This window comes from Alligator sinensis, unplaced genomic scaffold, assembly GCF_000455745.1.
Source record: "Alligator sinensis unplaced genomic scaffold, ASM45574v1 scaffold660_1, whole genome shotgun sequence".
NCBI classification, from domain to species: Eukaryota; Metazoa; Chordata; order Crocodylia; family Alligatoridae; genus Alligator; species Alligator sinensis.
In genome coordinates, this window is record NW_005842237.1 from 1,642,330 (window position 1) to 1,650,116 (window position 7,787).

The window sequence follows — 7,787 nt, forward strand, 5'->3', positions numbered from 1 at the left end:
GCTCCCCCCCCCCCCACCCGGAGCACAGCCCCCATCCTCCAGGAGTGCAGGCCCAAGCCCCAAGTGCAGCCCTCAAGCACCAGGAAGAGCCCGGAGCAGCCACAGCCCCAGCCCACAGCTGCAGCCCACCCCGCCCGTTCCCCGCGCAAATCCAGAGACACACGCCACCACCCAGGGTGTGCACAGTGGCAGGAGCCACCCCACCCTGCCCCAGCCCCAACCCCACTCCCTCACTACGGGGAGAGGGGGGCATTGATCTCTCCCCCACATCCCTTCCCTCCTCCTCTCTCCCCTTCTACCACAACAGACTTACCAGATGCATGCAGCTCCCCAAGCTGCAGGGCTGTGCTCCTCTCTGCCTTCATGCTGCGCTGCGACTGCTGCATACACGGTCATTTATCAGCCACATCAGGCCGATTTCCAGTACGTGCAATTTTCTTTATATCAGTGCCAATCCAATATTGGGCCAATATATGAGTGCACCTCTACATTTTTCAGTAACTGAAAATTCTTGTTCTTTCTAACATTCTTTTAATATTTTCCAGTTGAGCTGTCCCATCTCAAGAACCCAGCATACCCCAGTTAAAAAAGGATGAACATCTATTTTCCAGGGCCCTAGCATGTCTATATAATGACTCTTTTTCCTACATTCTTGGTTTTGCAGCTCCTGAATACTAGATCAATAAGGAGGAAGAAAAAGGGAGGGCATAAGGTGAAAAATAATGGCTGAACAATCAGTCATTGAAAACTTATTTCTGTGGTTGTGGCTCAGAGGGATGGATGCAAGTTCCTTCTTGAAAGCCACCAAAGTTTCCTTCTGACTGTCATAGTGATTCCTGATACAATGCCCTTTTAACCAGACTATCACCTCTGTCCCTGTAGCAGAGTTGTCTCTATGTAATGTGTAATCAAGGAGACAAGGGCTTGAGTTGGGTGAAGGGTTTGAGAGGATAGAGGGACTATCTTCAGCCTTTATTCATGCTTCTTCCAGTACTGGTCTGTACGCCAAGAAGGGAAAAGGTACATTGCCAAAGCATGGTACCTAATAGAACAGTGGTTATTCTTATTTTGAAGTTAAATGTCACAGGAAACTGCTTCTGCTAAATATCATTGAGCACATTACTCCTCCCTCACCTTGCCAGGCATCCAAGCCAAGATGTTGGTTGGGGCCATTTGGTAGATAACTACTTCCTGTTCTTGTGCCTACATCAGACATGGGCAATTATTTCAGCTGAAGGGCTGCTTAACAACTTTTGGTGAGCTGTCAAGGGCCACATGGGTAGTACCACCTCTTGATAGGTGCCTTGCTCCAGTCACTGTCTTGGGACCAGAAGTCCCACCCCTAACCTTCGATCTTTGCCACTGGAAGTCCCTCCCCTTGCCCCCAAAAGTATGCCTTTTGGAAGGCAGGTTTTGCCATCTTGGAACCAGAAAAAAAAAAAATTGTATATTAAAAATCAGACGTGTGCTATAATATATTTTAATTTAATTTTTAAAAATATTATTGTCCTGATTTGTGTGTGTTTGCATAGTGTGTATAGAGGTGATTGCATAACAGCTCAAAATAAAGTCTTACTCTTGTATATTGTGTGTGGGGGGTGGGTGAGTGTTGGGTTTGGGGGGGCAGTATGGGGGTTGGGGATTGTGAAGGGGTGTGAGGGGGTGGATGGGTGTGGGGGGTTTAGGTGTGAGGATGTGTGTGGATAGTTGTGGACTTAGTGGGGTGGTCTGTGGGGAGGTGTGGCAGTGTGCATGGAGGTGGGGTGGGTGTGGAGTGTAGCAACCCCCACCACACACCCCCTCCCCTCCCTACCCCATGGCCTATAGACCCTATCACCAGCAGCAGGTAGCGGGCCCTCAGGCACTCATGGCCTATGGCAAGCAGAGCCCCTCAGTGGCACCTGGCTCTGGCTCCGGTTGAGTCTCAGGGGCTGCACGTGGTGGTATTGGAGCAGGCGCAGCCCACTGGTGCATGCCTTCGCACCAAACCAGGATGGCTACATGCCAACATATGGGGCTTCCAGTACTAAAGGCAGGAGCCATATGCCATCAGCCTGGGCCGGGTTGGTTCTATGCTTCCTAGTGGGGTTTCCAGCACTCTAGCAGGAAGCTGCATGTGGCAGCACAGTGCCTCCCTGGCCCGATGGTGCATGACTTCCCGTACCTCCTGGTCCGTGTGTCATTGAGCTGGGCAGGCTCTGTGCCACTACATGGGGCTCCTACCACTGTGGCCAGGACTACATGCCGCCGGGCTGAGCTGGCTCCATGTCTCTCCACATCTGGCTTCCCTCTGGATTGCTGGAAGCCCCACATGAAGGCAGAGAGCCAACCCAATGGCACATAACTCCTACCTGCAGTGCCAGGAGCCCCATTTGGTGGCACTGAGACACCTGGTTTGGTGTCAGTGCTCCAGGTCAGCTCCATGCTGCCATGTGAAGACCCCAGAACTCAGCTGGAGGTGCGTGCCACTGCCTGCCACGGGCCATGAGCACCCCGAGGGCCTGCCTCCTGCAGCTCCCGCTGGCTGTGGGAGCTGTGCGCCATACAGTGGGGGGCAGAGGACCCCCCCCCAAAAAAACTACCCTCACACACACCCCACAAACCCTACAGTCACCCACATATACACCCCACAGTCACTGATTGACAAACGCCATTGGGCCAGGTGATCCCTCTGCTGCCCCACGCAGCTCCTGACACTGCAGACGTGAGTTCCCTTCTCCACTCACCAACTGTCCAGTCACCTGCCATTGCACTCGGTCACTCCACATGGGGCTCCCAGCTGGAGTGGCAGGAGCCCCATGGAGATGGAGGCACAGAGCCCATCGGGTCCTATTACGCGCAACCTCTGAAAGTCTGCATTTCCTGCTGGTTTTCATTGGGGTAGCGGCAGGCCAGTAATAATTGTTTTTTGGAGGGGCCCCATGAGCCCAAAAAAATGGCCTGGCCGGCCATATCTGGCCCATGAGCCGTATTTTGCCCACCCCAGTCTACACTCATTTTTTATTAAGTTGACAACTGAGTGACACTTTGCTCACTTCTAGCATGTTTGCACTGGCTTGGATGTTATTTGGTTATTTGGACTTTGGTAGACTAGAACACCAGTTTTATGGACAATATATGTTTCAACTTTAGGATGACATTTCTTTTGATTTTGGTAGAGTGACCAAGGTGTGTTTTGGCTTGATAGGACAGTCTGCCCCTTCAAGGTTCAAGCCTTAGTCATTTGGATACTTTAAAAGTATAAAAACCACAAATGTAGAAGGTAAAGATGTGGGGAAAAATGCTTAATACAAGCAATGAAGAAGTAAAAACAAGTACTGAACATAGTTCTCTTAAAAGCCTATTCTGTCTTCATTTTTCTTTATACTTAACAGTTTCTTCCCAGAGCTTTGAAGCATGAGAGAAGCACCATGTCAGTACTTTCCAGTTAATTTGAATCTGTTTTGCCAGCAGAAAAAGTCCCTGCTTAAAGTAGGCTGAAAGAAATGCAACCATCATTAAGAGACTTACATTATCTTTGGACTCTGTTAGATTACTTTTATCTGCTAAAGATAGATGAGTAATTTTGAAAGCATTTATGTAACTAAGTTTTGAGTCAGTACCAGGTTAAATGGTTTTATTTAACTAATCTTTCATGACAGAAACTATGTGGGAAGACCCCTATCCAAATACTTAACATTTTTTCCCCACTAAGATTATTTTCACAGTGGTAAGCAACCTCCCTGATACTAGATGGGAGAGACCTATTATATGAAGGACAAGATAAAAACAGTACATCTATCTCTTACAATGCTAAAAAAAAAAAAAAAAGCCAGGAATTGTCTGTGTCTGTCACTCCAATTATTTATGTAATTCTGTTTGTCTAATGCTACATGAATTTATAAAAAATATTAAAATAGTGCTATTGCTGCTTTTGATTGATACTTTTGATCCCATGATCATAAAATAGTAAGCGTCTCTTGGTGGTAGAAGGAAGAAACAGAGCGATGGCACCCCATCCAGGTCTGGCAGATGTGCAGCCATGGGGCTGGAGGTCCAAGGGGGCAGATGCTGTCGCAGGTGGCAGCAGGTCACAGCCAGGCAGCAGCCCCCACTGCCAAATTGCTGCAGTGGGAAGAGACAGCAGGGGCCACTCCAGGTCGGGGCTGCTTCAGCAGTCCCGCTGGCACCAGGGGGAGTGGCCCCAGATACCAAGTGGCTGGGCCTCAGAAGCTCCTGAGGGCAAGTAGCCCTGAGCTGCTCACCAGGGCAGGTTTTTATACTGTTGGGGCCAGCACAGGCACTGGCCCCCGGCTCTAGCTCCCCCTGGCTGCAGATCTGGGAGGATCTGGACAGTGTTATTTTGCCCCGTGGCACAACTTGCCGCACGCTAAAATGCACGTCTGGGCATATGTGCCGAGGCAAAAATCCCTGGATCAAATTTGTGCCACTCCTGTTTGAGGTGCTGCAAGCACATGTGCGTGGATGTGCCCATAGTGTCCAAAACATCTGACCTGTTGTGGTATTTGAGTTCTTTGCAATGGAAAAATTGTTCTTTTTTTCCATTTATATTTTTTAATGTTTGAAATGGGGTGCTGCTAAATTAAGAAAAATTACGGAGGGTTCCTTGATTTTAAAAAAGCTGAGAACCATTGCCTGTCCTATTGCTTGCTGCTTTACCAACTTTGTCACTTACAGACTTCAACACTATAGTCCTTTTATCTTCCCCTGTTAAAGCTATTGAATAGCAATGGGCCAAGAACAGGTGTATGTATCCTCAGAAAAACTCACCCTATATCTTTTTTGGATCTGGGGTCTCTGTATTACCTAATTAGTTAGAATGCCTTTCTAATTTGTAGAAATGTTCAGCAATGAAATGTAACTATGAAAGGACTGATCACCTTTCATTTTTGCATTCTAATATGTTCATATAGTACTACAATGTGGATGTAAATACCATGGAGCAATATTTAAATTCAATCCAGTTGTGCTCCTCTCTCCCCCTGTAATTAAAGAAGAAAAGGATCTTTTTATATTTTAAGTCCTGTAAAACTTGATTTAATAAAACCTTAGGGACTTCATTACTTAGATAATTCCTTTTTGATTTGCAATGTTTGCTGTATATTGCCATTTAAAATGGATTGTGGAGGAGTCGAGTAGTATTTTCAAAGTCAAATACACAGGGAAAAAAAGACAGCATAAAGCTTTGGCTGTAATACGGAAACTGTATATGCAGGCTGTGGGAAGGGTAGAAGGCACTAAGTGAATTAGACTGTATAACGTTAATTAGATAATGCCTTCTAATTATTGTCATTAACTAGCCATTAACAGAATAGGGCATAACAAGTTAATATAAAATGACTTGAAAACCAATTCATAGTCTTGCATCCATCCTCCAATATTTCACATAAATAACTATGTGATGCAACATGCAGTGTGCCTCATGCATTCTTCTTTGTGTAATATTCCAGGCTTATAGTATTTGCACTGTTGTTGCTACATGTAGTAAGTGTTACAGGGACATGCTGTATTGGCTAATTCAGAGGACAGACCTCTATGCAGAAAAAAAAAAAGTCTTCAAGTATTAGGTGACCACTGATTTGCTGCACAGTAGATGCCATTATTTTCATTAGCCAGTGTGTAGTTCATGAGCTTAATCCAAGAAGTAATATTGTAATTTTAACTGATATTGTGCACCTCTGTGAGGTCCTTGCTTTCTCTGCTGCTGCTAAATTTATTCAAACAATATTAACAAATTTCAGAACACTGGTGCGTTTTTGTACACAAGTTGTCTGTTCATAAAATAGTTTGCATGAGGCTGGTTTTTAAAGTACTAGGTTTGTTTAAGAAGAGGGGCAAACGCATTAAGGTTTTCAAAGCTAGTTTTAAAGTTAAGTTTAATATTTAGTCACGTGCAGAGCAGCCACTGCTCTCATTATGGCTTAGCACTACAACACTTAAAAATATCATAAAATATTATCAGATATGAGAAAAATGAGTTTGTAGCCATATGCTAGGAAAACTGAGGAGTTTTTTTTTCCAGAAGCCTACTGTCTAATCACAGTGCAATGTGTGTAAAGTTATCTTTAGCCCTTACAGTTGTCCTGTTTTTACTGCTTAATGTGTTCATATGCTACATGACTGCCTTACTGAATGCCAGAATCATCTGAGACAGAGACTAATTGCCTCCCATACATGTTGAAAATTTAAATCCCGCATTATCCCAAAAACTAAACATGTGCACAATAAAATAGCAGAATGGATCTTTAAAAAATATGTCCACAAACAGAAATATGGCAAAAGCGTTGTCTTAGTAAGCTTCTTCTCTTGTACTGCTTGGCTGCTTCTGAACTTTCTATAGACAGAGTCCAGTCACCACTGCCAAAGTTAGGAGGCAACTCCATTGACTTGGATGGCTTTTTTTCCCCAGCTGCTGACTTGTTCTAAATTATCTTTCTGTTTTTTTCCTCTCAGACTATGTTAGTCTTGAAACTCTAGAGCATGCTGCTGCAGACAGCTTTAAGATGGAGGAGTGGAAGATAGTGTTACATTCTTACATAATGAGGCACCTACCTGAATTTTACTTCTGACAGCTGCAAAACTATTTCATCACCATTAGCAATTACAATTGGATCTGACAGTAAAAGGTATTTTTCTGACATTAAACATTTAAAATGGATGTATGAAGAAAATAAATATGTAATGCATCTATTTTAACTGTCAGCTTCTAAAGAACATGTGAAGTTAGGGTTTTTGTTACATACCCTACTCACTTACTTTCAGGGACTTTTTGTATTGAAATATTTGAATCCTATCATTATAACATTTTTAAAAGAATGTTCTTTGATCTGTTCTAAGGATCCTACTACCTTAATATAACAGATTTCATTTGTTTCCCAAAATGAGTTGGCTCTTGCTGTTGATACTAAGTTTCCAACACATTTCCAGCTTTTCTAAATACAATTCATAGGCCATATTCATCCCTAAAGAATTGTCATTAACATTAGCTATATTATATCGAGTCATTTTTGTCCTGTGAGCATATCTGGGATTTTTTTTTTAATTTGGGCAGAAGACTGTCAAACACAGGAAAAAAGGTTTACTTCAGTGCATAAGTGGGGGTGTATATAGAGTATAAATAAGCTAAACCCTGAAGTCCTTTATTTTTCTATGGTGTGACTGACTATAGTTTGGACTCTATAAGCTGCTTTCTGATGTTGCACCCAGTGTTCAAAAACCTGCATCTGGCAGGGCCACTTCTTGGAATGAGAAGCTACTTCAGCCCCATTCGTAATTCAGCTTTACAGTAATTAATGACTAAAATGTGTTTTTCTTGCTGAAAACTGGACTGGTGATAACAAAGTGTTTAACATACAGAACCACCACAACCTTTCTTATGGTCAGAAACGTAACAATGAAGCTGGTTTCCTGGGATAACTCCCATACACAAGGGCAGCAGCAGCAGCTTCCGGTTGTCACTGCTGCCTCTGCAGCAGCCGTTTTTTTCTGCACCCTCCCCCCCCACCCCCCCCAAGTTGATGTGCAGTGTAGCTACTCCAGTTGTTCCACCCTTGTTATGCTGCTGCTTGTGGTAACTGTCTCGGACGGCTAGAGCCGACTTGAGGTGATTTAGAAATTGCTCGTTCATTGGGGCGGGCTCGTGAATGGAGAGGCAGACAAGGTTTAATGGTTGCAAAAACGTTTACTTACGCCGCTTGTAGTTGCAACGCAGATGGTCCAGTCGTCTGAACAACTATGTGAGTTGTTCCAGCTGGCGAGGCCCAAGCCAGTTAATCCGTCTGCAAATT

General features: G+C 44.4%; 1 protein-coding gene across 7 annotated transcripts in view; it reads left to right on the forward strand.

The window, feature by feature from the left end:
* PLXNB2 (plexin B2) overlaps positions 1-7,787 on the forward strand; it is a 351,969-nt gene that overhangs the window by 172,166 nt on the left and 172,016 nt on the right. The window contains exon 4 of one of the 7 annotated variants that reach the window (XM_025208549.1): positions 308-423. The exons of the other annotated variants lie outside the window; for them this stretch is intronic. The gene's annotated coding sequence lies outside the window, so the exon portion shown is untranslated. The remainder of the gene's footprint in view (positions 1-307; positions 424-7,787) is intronic. 7 annotated transcript variants of the gene reach the window in all.